Source organism: Aedes aegypti, chromosome 2 (genome assembly GCF_002204515.2).
Source record: "Aedes aegypti strain LVP_AGWG chromosome 2, AaegL5.0 Primary Assembly, whole genome shotgun sequence".
In the NCBI taxonomy this organism is placed as follows: Eukaryota; Metazoa; Arthropoda; class Insecta; order Diptera; family Culicidae; genus Aedes; species Aedes aegypti.
In genome coordinates this window covers 75,631,626-75,653,128 of record NC_035108.1, presented here as the reverse complement: position 1 = coordinate 75,653,128, position 21,503 = coordinate 75,631,626, and the positions used below count along the sequence as shown (strand labels likewise).

At 40.8% G+C, this 21,503-nt stretch overlaps 1 protein-coding gene across 1 annotated transcript in view; it reads left to right on the top strand.

Annotated features, from left to right (window-relative positions):
• Nucleotides 1-395: 395 nt before the first annotated feature.
• The window catches only part of LOC5576770 (arginine-glutamic acid dipeptide repeats protein), a 198,595-nt gene continuing 177,487 nt past the window's right edge, over nt 396-21,503 (top strand). The window contains exon 1 of the mRNA XM_001662807.2: nt 396-1,042. The gene's annotated coding sequence lies outside the window, so the exon portion shown is untranslated. The remainder of the gene's footprint in view (nt 1,043-21,503) is intronic.

The window sequence follows — 21,503 nt, the reverse complement described above, 5'->3', positions numbered from 1 at the left end:
AAATTTTCTGATTTAATGTCAATTTCATTAATCAATTTAGAAACTTATAGTTCTATAGTTGAAAATTATGATCAATAATTCATTAAAATACAATAAAATTTGTTTGCGTGTGCTGTCGATCGGTTTTTGAGTTTTATTAATCATGCCCCCTCGATTGCTTCGAATTCTAACCTTCATATTTTGGGTTCACGACTTGACTATCTATCAAAGCGACACCTTCACTGCATTCCCGAAACTTCAATCAAAACCCATCCCGTTCACTCCCACACTCATCAACGGGATGTTTTGCTTGCTTTCCCTCTCTCTCGCTCGCTCCATGCAGTAGGATTTCGGTACCCGATGCCAAATTATTGCTTCGAAACCGCCCGAAGAAGCAGCAAGAAAGAGCGAGCAAGAGAAACAAACGACGATGGAAGGAAAAATTTTCAAAATGGCCAACTTTTGCGGAGCCGTGGTCGAAACGCGAGTGCTTGTCGCGCGTATTGTTGCGTAAAAACGGTACGATTTTGCCCCGGAAAACGGTTCCGGAACGGGTTCTGGGCGGTGCCGATCGATTCCACCCCCGGAAGGACGGATTCGAGTGCCAGGCGGACGTGAAAATCGTGCCGGAAGTGTCGATCCGTGTGAAGAGTGTCGGTCGCCTACTAGAAGGCAATCGAAATCGAATCTCGAATCGACCGCGGAGTGTGTGTGTGTGTTTTGTGTAGTTGCAGAAAATCTTCCCATCCATAATCAATCCAAGACGGCGGCGGAGGAGCGTTTTCTTGTTCCGATTCCCATCAAGCCTGTCCGCGGTTTGGAAGTTGGAAGAAGAGGAAGAACCAAGGGAAGAGGTTGCAGTGGAAAAAAGAGTTTTTTGGAAAAAGATTCGTGTGTCGTACTAGAAAAAAATGTTAATTGAGAGTGAATATTGTTCAAGTGGTTTCGGAGCTTATTATTATTAGCCCAGAAGAAGAAGGGATTGCGCAGAGTACGGAAGGAATAATGGAGTCGCTGGCGGAAGTTGTGGAAAGGGAATGAATCCACTCCAGAGTGTGAGAAGGTGAGACACTAATCAACTACTAGTAGCATCATTAGGGACTCCCCGGAAGGTTCTTTTTTTATTTTCCAAGAGTTCAATGTCCCGCACAAGATCCTAGCAAGTTTTGAGACTCGCTATTATTTTACCGTCGAATGGGTTAAAAAGCTTTTCTTCATAAGACGTCTTTCATGACACCTCAAATTCGTAGTAGGCTTTGGCATCGAATGCCAAAAAATCAAGCTGTCAAAATAAGAAAATAAAATGACGGTAATCCTTCGATTGAGTTCTTATTAGTATAAAACTTTTAATACAAATTTGACTATGGCAGAGACATTCTAAAATATAAGTACCACGGTACCCGTGGCGCAAGTGGGCAAGGAGAACCAAGGTTCTCAACATCATGAATACTTCCAGTTAAAAAGAATAAGGTCGTGTTTATTATTTTAGGACTACAACTAGGGCAAATGTACCATTAGTTGTGCACCATAGTGAAAACCGCTAAAACATGCTGATAAAATCATGAAATAGCACCTTAGTCCATTAAGGCCGCACGGGACGTCATCATAATCACCCTATCCATTTCAAGAAGCAAATCCCAAGAACCACTCCATATATCGATGCGAAAATGTATCACTATGATTCTATATATGTAGTGCACAACCCGATAAATTTTCAGCTTCATCGGATCACTAAAACTCGAGATTTGCTTCCACAAAGTTTTGATGATTATTGTTAGAGTGAGACGAAAGATAGGGAAAATAACACGGTCTCCCGTGTCCCCTTAATTACGTAAGACAATTTTGGTAATTTTTCGAATTTTTAGAATAAATCTCTCGCAACGTTACAAAAGGACCTATCTAACATTGAGAGACTCTCTTTGTTTACTTTCTCTTTAATCAATAATTCAAGACTAACAATTCAAAAGGCCTCATCTCCAAAAAGTAAACAATGAGAAAAATGCAATCTCGTTTTGTCAAACAATAAATCAAATTTATATTATGAATTTAAGCTTTTTAGTTTATTTTATCGTCCAGAAAGTCGATGGATAAACTGATTTATAGCTATGAATATTCATTACTATCATTTTAGCAAAAAATCCTGCTAAAAAAACGAGTCAAAGGAAATGAGGCTTTTATTTCACCAAAAGCTGTGCAGCCCTTTTCATTTGTGCCCATAGACGCCGGCCGACGCTGATGAGGCCTGTGAGTTGACGCCTTTGTTTACTCTAAAATGTGTTGAGGCCTTCTAGTTGTGGCTTGTTTTTTCATCATCTTCAGATGTGGCCTTTTGAAAATCATTCAAAATTGATGATAAAATACAATAATTGAAGTGTAGAAGAGTTTAGGTACGTGGTAAAGCAACATGGGATCTCTGCAGCAAGAGGAGATTCGTGCGGTCGATTAAATATGTGATTTATTCAATCATCGTCATCGATAAACATAATGGATGTGCTAAGCGAGAGTGTCGTCGAGCAATTATATGGAAATATTTGTTCAATTGAAGTAATATTTCAATTGAACGTTATGTTTCATGCAATTGTAACGAAATCGTGTTGTTATTAATAAGTCGTGAAGTAGACATGCTGACACAGGTATTATTAGGTAGTATGATACAAAATACATCACTTCACAGGAACCCGACAGAAAATTTGATTATGTTCGCTGTTGAAACTACCGCTGTGTAAAATAATACAGGGAGCGGAGCGGCTGAAGTATAACTTGTATCTGCTAAGTAAATTTGAAACATTTTTTCGTAATTTTAGTTGCAATTTTGATGTTTGTTTAATAGGCCTCAACTCGGTTTCAAGTAAATATAGAAATGGGGCCTTTTTGGGAAAAGGCCGCATTTACGATTAATATTCTAATTATCGGGAAATGAGATGTGGCCTTTTAGAAAAATGATATTTTTTCAACTTTCATGCATATTTTTGCATGACTATTGTATGTTACAGTAAGAATAGGCTCTTATACACTTAAATCAGCAGAAACCCGATTTGTTTACATTTTGGACTTGAGGCCTTTTCAATTGTTGGTCTTGAATTCTGGACAAACATTTCAAAAGGGCACATCAACATTGGTAAACAATGGCTTTGCAAGATGCTGTTGAGCCTAATTTAACTCGAACACGCACACCAATACCACTATCAGGAAGAGCTAACACCAATCTTTCTGCTGGTGGTGTTAGTTTGCGTGGGCGGGCTAAAAAGGGCTCAACAGCAACGTTTCCAAAAAAAGGCCCAAGACCTCTTGGGCCCTTTTCAAATGTTTGTCCAGAATTGAGTCGCATTAACCTCTTCTATTTCCTTCAGAGACGAACCAAGGGCCAAGGGCTGAAAGTCTCTTTAATAAAGACAATAATAATAATAATCTCTTCTGCCGTATGTGTGTAATGATAACCTCTTCTATTGCGTATGTATTTTTGTATGAAGTGCTAGTCAAGGAAATTGCCTTTCGATCTATAGTGAAAAACTCTTATTTGAAATGACATTTCTTTTCAACTGCGTACTGCGATCAGAAAAATGTTATTTTCCGGACCATTTCTGGGAAGAAATTTTCCACGCATCGAGATAAAGGATTCCTTTTCTTGTCAATAGCAAACCAGGCTTTATAATCGAAGGAGAATGAGAGAGGAGAGAATCTCTCATTTGTACATAGGTCCTTTAGTAATGTTCAGCGAGAAAATTTAATGTTTTATGTGATAGTCTTGCCAAAGATTGTGATAGAATTATGTTAATGACTACGTCAGGATCTAAAACAGGATTTTTTTTTTAAAGCCTGCCCTCATTTTTGAAATTTGTTCCTGAATTCTATAAAAATCATTCCCATGACTGAGAAACATTCATAGAATTTGGTCAAAATCTAATCTAGTATTATTCAAAATTCCTGTCCAGTGTCTTCTAATTATGAAAGCCTAGGATTCTAAAAAAAATCTTAGGATATGTTCAGAATCCCACGCAAGGTTCATTTTTTTCTGTTTTAGAATCTTCCGAGATTTGTCCTGTTTAGAATTTTGTAAGAACTTCATTAAGTATAGTCTAAGAATCTTTCCCATGATTATGTCCTTAATTCGGTGATATTCATACCTGCGATTCCGCGAAACTCTACTAAGGATTCTGTTACGCTCTTGCTGAACATTTTATGAGAATCGTGCCCAGGTTCGTAAAATGTGTGACAGAATCCTGTATACATTATTACATGCTTTCAATCCGCCTCTACCAACATGCGTTTATTGCAATTGTTGCAGGCCTAGCCATAGTAGGCTGTGCATGCAAATTAGAAATAGAATTGTCATTAGTTAGCGAACCATCAACCAAGCAAGTTTGAATAAAACATTAGCTCGTACCAACATAGTCTTTTCCTTGGTAACGACTTTTGGTCTTGGTTACGGCTATAACAGCTGGCGACGAGAAAAGGTTTGGAAGCAACTCGAAGACCCTCAAGGTTTTTTCACCCAAGTACCACTGAAGAAAATGGCAGACGCGGATTTGAAGAACGCAATCCTACAGCTCACCAATCTCATCGTGCGGCAGCAGCAGCAGATTGAAACTCACCAGCAACAGATTAAAAACCTGGGGCACCGACGCAATCCGATTGCTGGCAGCGAGAAGATCATCGAAGCATTGGCAAGCGGAATACAGGATTTCCAGTACGATCTGGACGGAGGCGTTTTCTTCGATAGCTGAAACGCAAGGTATGAGGACGTCATCATAGAGGATGCACAATCTCTGGACCTGGCTCGTATGAGATTGCTTCTTCGCAAGCTAAGCATACCTTTGCACGACAAGTACGTGAACATGATTCTACCCAATCGCCCCCACCCCCTCACTACTCTCTGGAGATCTTCACGAAGCTGAAGAAACTGTTCAGTCGACAGAAGTCGGTCTTCCATTCCCGTTACCAGTGCCTTCAGTATGCAAAAAGTGACGCGGATGACTTCACCTCGTATGCTGCCATGGTGAACAAACACTGTGAAGCGTTCCAACTTTCAAAGCTCATCGTGGATCAATTCGAAGCGCTCCGTTTCGTATGTGAACTCTAATCGCCACGGGATGCGGACATCCAAGCCAGATTGATTTCGAAGCTGGAAGCCGACGAAACCGCAGTCAACGAACTAGTAGAAGCCACCAGCAAGGTTACCCTGGAGAATCTAGTGGAAGAATGCCACCGTGTGGCCAATCTCAAGCGGGACGCACTGATGGTGGAGAACAAAGAATCACGCAACGTCAACATTGTCTCTCGCAACCGAAAGAATCCTGTGAATAGCAAGAAAGTACCCAAAACGCCATGCTGGAAGTGTGGTGACCAGCACTATGTCCATGAGTCCGTTCGCTTCACACACCTGTTCAAGATACAAGCAACAGGAAGCACAAGGAAGGGTACTGTTCCAGCAACGTGAGCTTCGAAACTATTTAAGCATTCGAAGCCCAAAGAAAACGTGAAGACGAGAAGCATTCACACGGTGCGCAACATTGGAAGCAAGCGGAAGTTCATCCCGGTTAAGCTCAACGGTGTAGCAGTCAACCTTCAGCACGACTCGGCGTCCGACATCACCATCATATCGAGAGATACTTGGATCAGCATCGGACAGCCACCCACTCAACCGACGGAAGAATCTGCTATCTGGTGGTAACCTCAACCTTCTCGCCGAGATCACCATCAAGAATGTTACCAAAACCCGTCGCATTTTCATCTCGGACAGCGTAGAAGTCAACGTTCTTGGAATCGAGACTATGGATCTGTGGTCCGTATCGATCACCAGCTTGGTCAACGTCGTTTAAAATCGTTCCGACCAACATTCCGATCAGTACGTCAATCAACTCAAGCAGCTCCAATAGTCGTCGTGCGCAAGGCGGACAACATATCAGTCCGCGTGTGTGGTAATTTTTCGACGGGGCTGGACAACGCGCTAGAATGTGACCACCATCCGCTGCCTCATCCTGATGACCTCTTTGCGGAACTGGCTGGGGCACGCTACTTCACGCATCTCGACTTATCCGACGCTTACCTGCAGGTCGATCTGGAGGAGGATTCATGAAAATTGCTCACCGTGAACGCTCATCGTGGCCTTTTCCAGTACAACCGACTGTCCCCTGGATCCAAGTCGGCAGCCACCGCTTTCCAGCGCATCATCGACAGCATGGTGGTCGGCATACCTGGAGTCAAGTTATACCTGGATGACATCCTCATCGCTGGTCGCACGAAGCAGGAACACGTATGCAATCTGCACGCCGTTCTCGACCGTATTCGTGGGTATGGTTTTCACTTACGTCTCGGAAAATGCCGTTTCGCACTCTCCCAGTTCGAGTTCCTCGGACACATCGTGGATCCGATCCATCGAAAACGGAAGCCATTACCATGATGCAGCCACCGAAAGATGTGCAGCAGCTCCGCTCTTACCTCGGTGCTGTGAACGGTCCGTTCTTCAAGCAGATGAAGAAGCTCCGGGCACCCCTGGACAATCTGCTCAAGAAGGATAACCGCTAGAAGTGGACTGACGATTGCCAGCATTCCTTCGATCACTTCAAGCCCATTCTTCTCTCCGTTCTACTGCTTACCCACTACGACCTTCCAAGGAGATCATCGTCGCAGCAGATGCATCGAAGTACAGTCTTGGCGCAGTTGTCATGCATCGACTGCCAACCGTAGAGGTGAAGGCAATCGCTCATGCCTGTCGTAGCGGTAAACGCGCAGCTATTCAGCATGACCAAGCTGAGGGTCGTGGGTTCGAATCCCATCGGTCTAGGATCTTTTCGGGTTGGAAATTTTCTCAACTTCCCAGGGCATAAAGTATCATCGTACCTGCCACACGATATACACATGCAAAAATGGTCATTGGCATAGTAAGCTCTCAGTTAATAACTGTGGAAGTGCTCATAAGAACACTAAGCTGAGAAGCAGGCTCTGTCCCAGTGGGGACGTAACGCCAGAAAGAAGAAGAAGAAGTCATGCCTGTCGTTCACTGACTCCAGCGAGATGAACTACGGTCAAGTGGAAAACGAAGAATTGGCTCTGATTTTCGCAGTCACTCGTTTCCGCAAAATGAGGCCACTTTCTCCTACAGACCGACCATCAACCACTCCTCAAAGTTTTCGGTTCAAAGAAGGGGATTCCGGTATACACAGCACACCACTCGCAACGCTTGGCCTTGATACTCCTGCTGTACGACTTCGACATCAAGCACGTTTCGACAACGAACTTCGGCTACGCAGATTTCCTTACCTTGATATCAGCACAACGGTAGACCAGATGAAGATTACGTGATAGCGGCCGTGCACGTCGAATCCGAAGCAAAAGAAATTTTCGACGACACCATCAGCAACCTTCCAGTCACTCACCAGATGATAGTGGCTGAAACGCGAAAAGACCTAGTTGTCCAGCAAGTGGTGAATTTTCTTCAAGAAGGTTGGTCGGCCCATGTGGAGCAAATTGAAGATCCTGACGTCAAGAAGTACTTTGCTAGACGACTTCAAATCGTCGACCACTGCGTCATGTTCGGCGAACGAATCGTCGTGCCGCTCAAATTCCGCAAACGGATTATTCGACAGCTATATCGTGGACACCCATGAATGGACAGGATGAAATCTCTGGCCCGCAGTTACATCTACTGGTCTAATGTGGACAACGATGAAGCAGCAAAATCTCCGACGAAAGCAACCCTCGATTCGTAGCCCCTCGTGAGCCAAAAGCAGAAGGACCAGTTCAACGGTCGGCATGGAGCAGTCAAGCGCGACTTCAAAGAAGATGACCTGGTGTATGTTGAACAGCATTCCCGAAACACGAAGTCTTGAATGCCAGGTCGAGTCATCGAGCGGAAAGGTTCCGTTCACTATATCGTGTCCCTGGACACTAGGGTGCGGCTTATTTTTCAAAAGTGCTCAAAACCAAAAATTCGTGTGCTCTTATGAATTCAAATCACATTAGAAGAGAAACCTCAAAGTTTGAGCCAAAAATATTATGATTTGAAGGTGGCGCAAGCGTCTTGAAGGTGAATTTACAAGTTATAAAAAATTGCCTTCAGTGAAGTCACCTTAACTTCAGTAATTTCTAACCAATTTTGAAACTTTTAGCATCATTATCTTTAAAATATTAATTTTTGAAAACTTTGTAGAACACCAAATTTATCCAAAATCAAAAATAGTCAAAAACATTGTCAAAGGATTGCTTCCATGTGTGACTCGTCTTTTGAAGCAGCTGGCTTCTAGAAAGCCCCTCCTTGCAACGATCATATCTTTTGATGGTTAAATTGGGTCCTAAAATTTTTAACGAAATCTTGTTTTTATTTAATTATACGAAAATGCATGTTACTGCAACTACTTTAGCTATTTTTCTCGCTCAAATAACGGCTATATCATGTTTAAACTTTGATTTAAAAATTGGGTTCATAAACGAACCTTGACACTTTTGAGATCATGTTTGACGTTCGCTTAGTCGACAAAAACACCACAGGGATTTTAGTTTTAACACTGGGGTTGTTCCTATCTGACATTTTGGAAGGGACACGCAAAACAAAATATACCCAAAATTTGAGTTTAAGTCAAGGGGTGTGACAAAATCTAAAGAAACATGAAAAAATGTTTTTTGGACTTAAACCAACGGAAGACATTGAAAAATTGAGTAAACATGTGTCTTTGGCCTAAACTTAAGTGTTTGGCACTAAAATTGGGACAGGGCTTTAGGACCCTATTATCCACTGAGATCGAAGATGTGATTTCTGTTCACTGGAACTGTCGTAGTATTATGCCTAAATTAGATAATTTAAAATTTTTAGTTAGTAATTTACAGTGTGATGTTTTTGCGTTGTCCAAAACATGGCTAACACCTTCCTTTCCCTGATTTTAAAATATTTCGCCTGGATCGATCCAACTCATATGGAGGGGTGCTTTTGGGGATCAAAAAGCGTCACTCGTTTAACAGACTTGTTCTCCTTAAATCTTCCTCCGAGATCTACGATATCTCGCAGAGATCTCTCTCTCATCTACTCAGTTATGCCTGAGCCACGGTTGTTCATTGGGGAACAGGCTGGGGTAACTGTATGACGATCACCGAAAATGTTGATATATGACCTCTGCGACGACTTCAATATGACAATAATTCTCAACACTGGGAAAGTTTCACGAAGGACACCTCCAGCTCAAGATGGAAGCCCTAGAGATAGCCGTTTTAGACCTCTCAACTCTGTTCAAGCTCGTTATCGCTGGATTGTTCATGGAAGGTAATCCAAGATCCCCATGGTAGCGATCATTTGCCGATCGTAGTTTCAATTTCCAATGGAACACAGCACCATTCATCCATCGATATCGCCTACGACCTCAAAAAGCACATAGGCTGGTGAAAGTACGCTGAAGCTATCATTGATGGAGAACAAGCGGTAGAAGTTCTTCCTCCGTTGGAAGATTATCGATTTTCATCCGAGTTGATTCACAACAGCGCGCTTCAAAGACAACGCCGTCCTGTGCCAGGTCCGTCGGTTGGTAGGTTGGTTTGACTTTATTAACGAGATTTTTAGCCCTGGGCTAGTTCATCTCGGGACCAACGGCTTTACTTCCCTTCCGAAGGAAGTCGTCACTATAACTTTTAACGTCATAAGTGACTATGTCGGGGGATGGGATTCGATCCCAGGTCCTCGGCGTGAGAGGCGAGAGTTCTAACCACTACACCAGGTCCGTCCCGCGAGGTCCGTCGGATCGTAAGAAATCTCCCAATGCGTAGTGAGACGACGAGTGTACGTAACTCTATCGCGAGAAATCCGTCGCGTTTTAAGACTTCCGGAAACGTGGTTCAATTGATAACTGTGAGCGCTATTCTTCCCTTTAACGTAAGTTCAAAAGCTTGGTCAAAACGAAGAAAAGCGATTATTAGTTCCATGTCGTGGGAGGATTATGACGCGAGACCTCGTTGAGAACGCTTTGGACCGTTGGAAGAAGAATGCATAATACAGTGGGGATTCGCTCGTTGGAGCTCCGCTACATGGAATGACTCGATCGTTGGATGTTCGCTGATTGGAAAATATTCCAACTAAAAAGCACTGGAATGTCAAGAGTTGATTCGCTCTCAGTGGCGATTCCCTAACCTCAAATCTACCTGTTCCACGAATAGAAAATCTTGACTTTACGCATCCATTTTGCAGCTATCAAGTGAAGATTTGTTAGAAAGGAAGATTCTAATCATTTACTATTTGTTTTATGATCTCAATTTGTCGAAAAAGGCATTTTTAGTTGCGTAGAACAGGTAAAAAGTGAGGTTACGAGTCGCCTCTGTTCGCTCTTCAGCTGCGTGAGTCTGGAGCATTTTCATCAGCTTTCAGTCGTTCCAACTAACGGATCGGATTTGCTAGATGGAAGGCAGTCGTGTTCCAACCAGCGAATCCCCGCTGTAATGAGGATCGGGAGAGCTCTCCTCCGGTGTTTATCGATTTCGCTATGAAAGTTTGTCCGGATTCCGTTACTGTTGATCGCGTGCGTCGGATATTCCGGTGGATATGGACGCCATGAATAGACCGTTTTCGGTGGTTGAATTCTCACTTGCTCTGGAGGCATCTAAAAACCCTGGAAACCCGCGTCGAACTATAATTCGTACCGTGCATTTGCGATGCTGTCGTGCATTCGCAAGTTTTTAGAGAAGATGACTCTTTCGATTGGATAAATAGGTTGAATTGAATGACATGCTGTCAGATACGCAGTTTGGTTTTCACAGAGCCAGATTTCTTCAGAAAATCAACTTACATTTCCCCAAAAGCATGAGCATGAGCATGATTGATCGCCCGCAGATGCTACTCCGTTATTGCAAGAACAGCTGTACTTACACAGGGAACCAACAGACGCTACTCGGGATCAGTAGCATCCTCAATGTGTAAGTACTGGTGCTCTCATTATTATAATAAACAATAACGGCGCCGGCTGCGTCCGAATGCAGGTCAATTTGGGGATAGGAGGGAAATGTTGACGTGTTACTTGCTTTATGGAAGCCGAGGAGTCCTCTGCACTTCCACAAGTAAACACTGGGAGTTTGGATATGGGGAGGGATTTGTTTTGGTAAACGATAAATATATAATTTGAAATGAATGCGCACTCTCAGAGATTTTTTTTTGAATTGGTGATACCATGCCCACACAGTTACGGATCACCCACAGTGACGGATCACTTTGGCGTTCAACATCGGATAACTCGCTCAAAACATAAACGTTGACGTAAAACATATTTTTCCCATGTTATACTATTTGTCTTCTAGCATTTGTAAAGTTAAGCACAACATTCAACCGCTTAATAACGGTGTATTTGACAAATGTTTAGTTGGTACCACACAGCTATCATTATATGGTCGTTTTCTGTAAGAAGTGCCGTCAGCATTCATAAGCTCCCACAAGTGGTAAAATTCATATGTTAAAGTATAAAACATGCTCGTTCGCTTCGATTTAGTGTGAATTCATCTTTAGAAAACAGTTTTCTTGATTGTTGATTCTAAATACCGAATATTAGCACTTCTAACTAGTGATCCATAATATGGACCAGGAAATGATTGTTTACCACGGTTATGGATCACTACCAAAGAATGTAGATTTCTACCATTTTAAGCATTGGATTCGACATTTTCAGACAATAGCACTAAGGATAAAACTAATACAACATCAAGGTTGATAAATTTCATTTTTTAGCAGACAAAAATGGGTGGAAAACTTGGCGTGGAGCGAGAACAGTTCATGCCTCAGTTACTACAATGCTGTGATTTACTGCAAAAAAAAGGACATTTTACCCTTGTTTCCAGCTCTAACAATGCTATTTTTTGCAGTAATATGTGACACATTGTTAACTTTCACCAAATCATGCAATACAGATGCATTGAGTTTAAAATCTCTTGATTTTGCGCACTGATCCGTAATATGTCACAATTTGATCCATAATATGAAAATTGATCCATACCAGAGATGGGCAAATCGGAGCCGTTAAAAATATCCGGATCACTAAAATGAACGAGTGATCCGTGGATCATTTTTTGCGAGAGTCGGTTCGTTTGATCAGCACGGGTCAGATAAAAAGTGACCCGAAAAAAGTTGTTCGTTTCTCGGCTTTTATAATAGAGCCTATAATAAATATTATAACGCTTGACACGTACCTTGCTTTACGCGTCACGCCACACATGCAAGCAAAGTTTTCTGCTGTACCGTGCTATTTGCGCTCTCAACATAGACAGACAAATTTGCCCCGCCCACTTGTACGCAGGAAGATGCAAGATAGAGAGAAACAGTGCCTACTTGAATGGCAGGCACATTTTTTGCTTCTTCCTTTTGGTTCGGGTAGAGGAAATCGGAAATGTACCAAGGATAAGAGAGAGAGAAAGATACGTAAGGAACGCATGTGGCGCAACAGCGATTGAACCGTTATGTTTCGTTCGCTCGGTTCAGTTCGCTCTTCTTTTGCGAGCCGCTGAGCCACTGAACCGTTCAAAAGATTCGGTTCGCTAAAATGAGTGATTCGGATCGGATCCTTTCATTGAAATGATCCGTTTTGCCCATCTCTAATCCATACTATGGTTTTCAGAAACCGATGTAATTTTTAATTTTTATGTAATCCTATGTAAATATTTCACTCAAAACAGTTCACTAACCGAAGTTCCAATTTGATACGATTCAATTCGTGCTTTTCAATTACAATTTTACGTTTTCCATGTCATTTTATTGAATTTTATAGGTTGGACTCTACACTATTTGATCCATAACTGTGGGGTCATGGTACATGGTAGAATATGTTCTTCTTGTGTCACAAAATATCTCCAATCCAAACAATTTTCGGCTGCGCCGCTATTAAAACGATACTCGCGACGTTCATTTTTTTTTTATTAATCATTTTTGTTAATTCAATTTTCATAATTATGTTTAGTCAACGAAGCAGAACTTCAGATTGCCAAGTTGGTAAAGGCAGGTACAGGTCCCAGTTCCAGTTGGGTTCATGAGCATATGAAACATGGTTGAAAACTTTCCTACTTTTTTACTATTTTTTCGTCTATTCTACAATAATAATAAGCTTTGTATGGAAAGAGCAAAACAGGTGGGAAAAATAATACAATTCTCAGGTAAGCAAAAGTCTATTTTTGATGTAAGGTCTCTAAAGTCTCTAAAGTCATTATTAAACCTACCCCCCCCCTTCTTCCCACAGCTTTGTTCGACAATTTAACAGTCAAAATGGTGCTTCTTAAAAAAAGTGCTTGAACAAAAGCTGTTGCTATAGTTTGACCCCTAGGTCCATTATTTAGATGTTTGATGAGACAAATGAGCGCATAAATTTATTCCAATCATTATTGAGCTAATCGTACCAATTCGGTTTACCTAGCGTTCGTCGAAAATCGGTGGATCACCTGTACTACCATAGGAAAGAAAAGGAACCTACTTGCAGTGAATCCTGGTGCAACTTTTAGAGGCTCCAGAGATATCTTCAGAGACTATTACGCGAATATTCCACAAGTTTTTTATTTTAATTTTTTTATTTTATTAACGAGATTTTTAGCCCTAGTTCCTCTCGGGACCAACGGCTTTACTTCCTTTCCGATGGAAGTCGTCAATGAAATTTTAGTGACTATCTCGGAGATGGGATACGGTCCCATGTCTTCGCCGTGAGAGGCGTGTGTTCTAACCACTACACCGTCCCCACAAGTTCTTAATGATATTTTTCTCAGATCCCGAGTTCAGGGATTCTAGTCATTTCTCCAGAGATTCCTTCTGAGATACTTTCAGGTACTCCATCAGGGATGCTACCAGCGATTTCTCAAGAGATGCTTAGAGGAATTTATTCAAAATTTGGTCCATAAATTTCTTGAGCAACCAAATGTTACTACCTCTAGTAATTTTCACAGAGATTACTCCGCTAAAATCGTATCGATTGGCCCAGGATTTCCTCCGTATGTTTCATTCCCTGGTTCTTTCACCGATTTTTACAGTTAACTCTAGGAGAATTCCCACAAATGTTTACTCCAGAGCTTTCGAAAAAAAAAAGTTTTGATGTTTTTTTAAGAAACCCTACAACAATTCCTAAGCTATTTTTTTCAATTATTTCAGGAATGTTCATAAGGATTATTTTATTATTTTTGTACGATTACTCTAGGAATTGCTCAGACTCTTGCTTCTATCTTCCATTTTAAATATATCATACTCAAACTATTCGTTCATAGCAAACGCTAGAACCAGAGACGGACAAGAAACCGTTTCCCTAACGCTTCCATTCTTCCACGCGCATGACTTCCCTTACGCCTGATTCATAGGCAGTCAGTCTGCTAACCACAAAAGCAAACCTCTCTGTCATGCCTTTCCCCCAATCCATACACTCCCGCATGAACTGGCTTAGAATCAGTGGTATATACGGTCTACGTGGGAGCCAGTATAATGCATCATCAATTCCTCCCCCTTCCCCACATTGGTCTGCATTCTGACGTGGCAGGCACCATTGTCGCTAAAAATAGAAGATCACCAGCACTTATACACTGAGGATACCTGTTAGTCCCAAGCAGTCATTCGGTTGGTTCCTTGTGTAAGTGCAGCTGATCTGGCGATACTGGAGTAGCATCCACGGGCGGCCAATCAAGCTCAAGATCAAGCTCATTACTCTTAGGAATTGCTCGAAATACAATTATCCAAGAATTCCATGATAAATTCAACCTGGTATTCCTCATAAGTTTCTCCAAAAATTTCTCTGGATTTTTCACAACTTCATACTACAGCACCTGTTGATACTACATCAATTATTACAGTCCGATCATATAAACATAAATTTCTTCAGGGATTGTTTCTGAATTTCTTAAAATAGTCTTGTTGGATATTATTCAGAGATTCGAGTGTTTCTTTTTGTTTGATTATCAATTTATTTACAAAATCTTGGGAAGAATTTCATCAAGAATTCAGGAGTTCTTTCAGAGATCATCGTAGGAATTGCTCAAGGTATACTTAAAATTCACTCAAGTTTCGTCAGAGATTACTGTAAGATTTTCGTCAGATAATTCACGCGGATTTTTTCAAAATTTAGAAAAATTTCCTTGACATTTTCTTTTTTTTTGATTGGAAAATAAACTTTAGAGACTTCCTTGGGAATTAAAAAAAATATTTGGAAGAATTTTTTAATTTTTACAGATGCTCTAAACGAAAATGTTGGGGGATGTCCCAGGGCAATCAATGGATAAATTTCTGGAAAACTTGAAACTTTCTTGAAAAATGTAACGATTTTTGAAGGGAAATAATGCTTAAAAAACTTCAGATTCAATTCATGGAGGTATCTAAAACGAATTTTTTGGAATAATTGTTCAGACAATTCGTGAAAAATCACAAATCAAACCCCTGAAGAGATCAGCGGAGTACTACGTGAAAGAAATCTACAGCAAAACAAGCAATAATACTTGTTGTAATGTCATTTTGAGTTAAAAAAAGACTTTTTTTTCTCTGTTCGGTTGCGCCACTGCGGCCATTATTTACATTTATTGTGGCATGACCCATATCCTTAGTGTATAGTGCATGTCGTATTACTCCATTTCCATTGATAGGTAATAAAGCATCGATTTCTGTACAGTTCTTGTTTTGATTCCTCAGAGACTGATAAAAATTTAATGTGATGAAAAGGTCCCGCTATTTACACCCTTTATAGAAACTTACATCTCAGCGAAGGCGCACCCCATAACAACAGAATCGATTTAATTTCTGAGGAACCAAATCGGTACTACTGATATTTCACCATGGAACTCTAGTCCCATCCTTGTTTCGCTTATAGTTTAGTCCCAGAAAAATACTAGAAAAAATGGGCTTTGTGCTAGCAGCAAAACCGTATTAGGCTAGAAAATTTGTTTGTTTTCGAATTGCATTGTTTTCATATTAAGTATATATTCAATTAGACTATACTATAGTCCGTTGAATTAAACAAATAAAGAATAAATAATTGGCAGACGTGTGATGATCGACGGAGGTGAGTTCGAGGTGATGGATGAATTTGTCTACCTCGGATCATTGGTACCGTCGAATAACAATTGCAGCAGAGAAATTCGAAGACGTATTTTTGCCGGAAGTCATCCTTTCTACGGACTCCACGAGACCTTGCGGTCTGGTAAGCTTCACCTACGTACTAAGTGTAACATGTACAAGACGCTGATAAGACCGGTAGTCCTCCGGTAGTAGAGGAATGGTTCCATTGATACGAGATGACGGAGACGTTCTAACTCTCACAATATGTGAAGGATAGTTTTGGAGCGGAATTTATGAAAATGGGCCCGGACAGGTTGGCTACTTGTCTGTACCGATGGATAGCCAAGATTAGGGATTTCGAACACCTACCGGAGTAGTGGAAGGAGGGAGCATGTTAAGTGTTATGGAACGGACGGGCTTTAACATGCGGGGCTCGCTCTTCGAATGTCAGACGTCCTTATAAGGCTGACAAATCGATTGCTGATGAGTATACAGTGGTTCTCAATGAGGAGTATACAAAGGGCCAAATCCAGTGTTGATAGACTTACACTTAAATCTCAATCTCCCGTGAGAGCAAACTCATTAGTGATCTGTTGCGTAAATCCCACGCTTGAGATTTTCATGCAAAATTAATCAATTACATTCAAGCCGTCGAAAATGATTCAGTTATAAAACAAGTCAAAATCAAAAGACTAACAAGGAATCATTGCTTTATGTGAGAAAACTGTGGAAATGCGAGGCAATGAATCAAAGAGATGAGCCAACTCATCCATGATTTTTTGACTGCTGAGTTGCTGGCCAAATCAAAGATTCTTCGTTCCTAGCGTGTTACTGAGAACGAAATTCTTAGGATTCTTGAGAAAGTCCGGTCGATTTTTTTTTTCTCAATATGTATCCAGTTGAATCCAAACGTTTCTGGTGCTGAGGATTCTTTATGGACAATTGAGTATGTCCCAGAGTGTTGAGAAAGCCTGATTTAAGCTTAAATTAGACCTTTTGGTGCATATCGTTTATTCTCAATAATTTCGAATGCTTGATTTGAACAAACAGTGAACATACAACAGCGTAAGCAAGTGAAAAATGTTAAATATTCATTTGTTTATTTCAGTTTAGGGATTTGAAATACAGCTAATCCAGAAGCTCGTCAAATCTTGCAAAGGCTTCATGCTCTTAGTTTCGATGTGTAAAACTAACCAAATACGTATTATGAAGGTAAGGCTACTTGAAAGATGGAAGCAGTAGTATAAAAAATTGAGTAGGGTTAAAAACTGGTTCACAGAACTCCAAATCTGCGCAATATCGGACATTACAAGATGACATTACAAAATTTAACCAACATTTATTATTCTTCATGCTGCTTCAAGACAATGTCATTCCGATGCTTTCATTCCACGTTCAACTTAATAACTCAGCCGTAGCGTGCTGAAAAAAGAGTAACCATAAGTAATCCCCCAGTAAACAAGCGATCCACTCAAATTAGCATTAACAATCATCATCGTCATCCTCTTGGCCAAGTCCAGCCAGTTCATTTGACCAAGAGTGTATAGCTTCTGTGTTTCACTTGATTGCATATCCAACTCCACATGTCTATACATAACATCTGTCGCAAATGCTTGCCTGCAACTCCAATTGCTGCTGCAATTGCTGTCTCAGAGCGGCCGCCACTTCCACACCGCGCTCCTCCCCCATCATCATCGTCATCCCGCTATGGCTAAATTAATTTCAATTGATTGCCTTCTAAAATATGTTAGAGACCGAGGGGCTCTGGCTGTGCGATAATAGAATGTCGATGCGACGACGGGTGGGAAGTATAGGGTGCGGTGAGGGGCCAACGGAGGCTCCAACATAGGCCCCCCACCTAGGGTGCTGCTTTTTTTTTAAGAAAGGACCTAAAACCAAAATTTTCTGAATTTCTATCTCACAAAAATAGAAACCTCGATAAAGTTTGAACCAAAAATAAAATTTAAAAGTCGTTTAAACGTCCTAATGGTAAAACTTTGAGCATAATCAAATTTCGAGCTGTTTAGTGGATTATCTATAAATAAATGGAAACCGAATCTATTACTTTACCATTTAACTCCAATGCAGTTAGTATCCTTTGACAGATACGAGTTTTTGGACCTCAACTGATACGATTTGAACTGTATACGATTTTAATTCAGAAGAACACACACTTTTGGTTTTAAAAAGTTTCTAGAGATAAGCCTCACCCTAAGCCCCCTCTTTGGGTGTTTTGCAGAAGAAGGCGGTGAGGCATCGGTAGCGGGCGGCAGGGCGCGCTCAATTAGTCGTGAAATGGAGTGATTTGTTGCGGTGTGGGAAGCCGAGTGCCACCAATAGTCCCGCGTCCCGGAGCACATAATGGTATTCAGAGAAAGAATTAGGCCTTTGTCGAGAGGTGAGGGCGCGATTTGCGGTGTGAGAATGGGCGGCTCTTTTTATTTTTTTCCTCTGTTGGGAAAGCGATCGCTTTGTGCGGTTGTGGAAATCTAGATGGCGATTTGCTTCGCAATTATTTGTACAAGGCATGGATTTTGGTCGGATTTTTTCATACCACGATAATATATTTCCGTTTTTACCTTTTGAGTGTTAAACGTTGATTACTTCTGAATTACAATAATGATTACAGAGACACCTCTATATAATGTAACAATAAAATAACTTTATATACAGTCAACTCTCCATAATTGAAGGGACCATCGAGTTAGAGAGGTATCGAGTTATAGAACATAGAACCAGTACAACTGCGATCCAAGGGACCATCGAGTTAGCCATGAAAACCAACTTTGACTGATGTTCTCTAACTCAATCTAACGAAATATCGAGCTAGAGAGAGTTGATTATAGTATACTCAACTCGATACCAAGTTATAGAACACAATATCAGTGCAACTTCGGTTCAAGAAACCTTCAAAGTAGCCATGAACAGCAACTTTTACTATAAGTCGTCAAATATATATTAAGATACGGCATATCGAATTTCGCAGTTACCAATGGTCACACTTTTAGGGGTCACCCACCATTTAAATTACATAACATAGTGATCAATAATAATAAGGTGATCCAAACTTTCGGTTTCGGTAAACTGCCAAAATTGTGTTACGTAATTAATGGACCGCCCCTAACGTTTTCAAAGATTGACCCCAACTGCTAGTGTTTCAGATGTCGATGTAAAGTAATAACGAACCAAGACGTGTATTGTGTAATGATTAAGGATAATGAAATTGGGATTAAACTATTTATTAGCACATTTTTATATACAAAAACAGTATCGACACAAAAAAAAAGAAATAAGCTTTTTAGGAAGTCGTTTAAATTTGTAGTAGGGCAACGATTTAAAAAAAAAACATATTTATGTGATTCATGAACGATTTATAAAACAGAAACAAAAGAAAGGATTAGATATTAGCGCTGGTTAATTATTTCGAAAGAGAGTGAGCGACTAGGGATAGATTGTTGCTGAAATCATGACTACACTCCTCTCAAACAACCACCAACAGATGAAGAAACTAAAGACTTTATTAAAACATCATGCTGCGTGCTGCGGAAAATCAGCGGGACCGGATCGCATATTCAAGGGATACTTAAAACATGCAGATGATGATACGATCAAAATACTAATTGAAATTATTCAAAAGGGATCCACGAAAAATAACCTACCAAGTGATTGAATGAAATCAACGCAAATACCGATTCTTAAAAAAGTAAATGCATCAGATGCAGATCTCTTCAGAAGGATCTCATTATGAAACGTGGTGCAGTTAAACCTCCATGAGTCGATATCTGAAGGGTCCATCGACTCATGGAAATATCGAGTCGTGGAAACAAATGCCTTGGATGGAAAGCTGTTTGAGGGGAGAATCATCAGAAGGCCGGCTCCAAAGACACGTTCCCCACCAGTTCACCAGAACCGAATTTGTACCGAGCAGCCTTTACTAATAGCAGATCGATAGATGAACGTATATTTGTCGTTAGAAGAGTTATGGATGAACATTGGAATGCAGGCAAGGATATGTAAAGTTCAGAATCTTAGAGAAATATTGTTAACTCTCATTGTACCTTCTAGGTTGGTAGATAGAAATACTCTTGTCGCAATTCACGAGCCAAAAGGCTCACTCGTCCAGGTTCATTTAAGGTCCTGACGTTGCAGGTACCGAGTCTCCAATCATAGTCCTTATTTCGTTGCCGAAAATAGCGTTCGTTTCTTCTTCTTTCTCCATTTTTCGTGGTGGATAATGAATTCGGTATGCTACCTTACCAGGGTCGCGCTACCTACATCACGTTGATGGGACTGCCATCTTAGGTGTAGCTGACGTGACACAGCGTTTCATACTCAGCCGCTGGATGCCAGAACAGACGCTGTTTGAGCCGCACCTCCTGGTGTACAGACGCTCGAAACGCACCTCCTCACTCTAGCTGATGTCAGAAGGACAACAGTGCCCAGGCTGCACTACCAGCTAAGTACGCAACCCTTAGCTGGCGGTCTTTGTCATCATTTGACCCGTGGAAACGCGAGGTAGGAACTTGTGAGGACCAGAGCTGTGTTGGTCGCTCCTTCCTGATTGTCGACTCACCATTTTGCAGCCCTACACTTGTATAAAAGATAAAATGACTAGAGTCCTATGGAATAACCAACTATCAAGCCCAACCAACTATCAAGCCCAACCAACTAAGAAGCCATCGAATCTGAAATGCAATGCTATTAGATGGGAAAACTGTTCACAAAAGAGTAAGAGTAGAGAGGATAAGTTATGACGGACATATTCTAAGAATTAGAAATAATCATCCAATTGAACTTGCTTACAAAATGAGATTCGAAACGAAGAAGGAAGGTAGACCAAGTTTAACATGGAAGGATTCACGTAATAATGATTTAGATAAATACAGTAACAGTTAAGGCAGATTTCTTGTGTGAACAAATTTCAACATGGACGTTCTAAAGTGCCAGAATGAAGTGTTGTGCTTGTGGTGAGCACTTAAAGATGGGATGGAAGGTCATTACTTCGCGTTCACGCTTTACTTCTGCTCAATAACAAATTTGTTTCACAGTGCATTTTTCAAAACACCACCCAAAATCCCTCCTTTCCAATATCCTTAAAGCAAAACACTTCACTACCGCTATATGTTTGACTGATTCATGTATTATTGGCCTTGAATCATTCACACGTGCAGTGGAAGTCTAGAGTAGAAGCAAAACTTAAAGAACCTTCTGGTCAAAGATGTTGCATTGCCTACTTCCCAAACTTATATACCCTGGTGTATTATGGAAGGTGTAAGTTTTCTAACTTCTGCTGGAGACATGGCCTCTGATCTCCTTGTACACCAGAACAATAAAATAAATCTATCTTTAACATGAATAACTTAAGAATGAAAACAGTTAGCTAAATAATAGAGTTAAATTTGAAAGTAAAGCTGAAAAAATCTAGAAACAAATAGCAAAATATCAGACAGACAGACTTCAAAAGGCAAAAAAGTTGCGCAATCTAAAGTTCTAAAAGTGCTCGGAACAAAGTTTTTGTGAGAAATTATCGTATAAAATGTTATCAAGAAAACAC